The sequence below is a fragment of the Kryptolebias marmoratus genome, linkage group LG6 (assembly GCF_001649575.2).
Source record: "Kryptolebias marmoratus isolate JLee-2015 linkage group LG6, ASM164957v2, whole genome shotgun sequence".
Lineage (NCBI taxonomy): Eukaryota > Metazoa > Chordata > Actinopteri > Cyprinodontiformes > Rivulidae > Kryptolebias > Kryptolebias marmoratus.
The window spans coordinates 252,407-252,736 of NC_051435.1; the positions used below are offsets into that span (position 1 = coordinate 252,407).

Consider the following 330-nt stretch of genomic DNA (forward strand, 5'->3'; position numbering starts at 1 on the left):
GATCTCCAGAGTTTACCCGGAGGACGAAGGAGAATACACCTGCGTGGCCTCAAACACTGCTGGGAAAGTGTCCTGCTCTGCCACCCTCACTCTGAGTGGTGAGTTCATCAGAACCTCAGTTAGATTAATGACAGATAAAAAAAACCACCTAAATATGTTTATCTTTGGATTTATGGTCTTCAAACAGTTGATGTTTCTGCCTCTGATCGATCAGAACTTCCTGAGTGGTTCTGCTGTTGACCTCGGGTTCAGAATCTACTTCAAGGATTGTTCTGTGGTTCTGTGTCCGACCAGCTGTTGTAGTTCTGGATTGTTCTGTTCTTCACTGAG

At 45.2% G+C, this 330-nt stretch overlaps 1 protein-coding gene across 1 annotated transcript in view; it reads left to right on the top strand.

Annotated features, from left to right (window-relative positions):
- Positions 1-330, top strand: part of LOC112451394 (titin) — a gene marked incomplete at its 3' end in the record, with an annotated part of 470,585 nt that overhangs the window by 104,222 nt on the left and 366,033 nt on the right. The gene's annotated exons all lie outside the window — the stretch shown is intronic.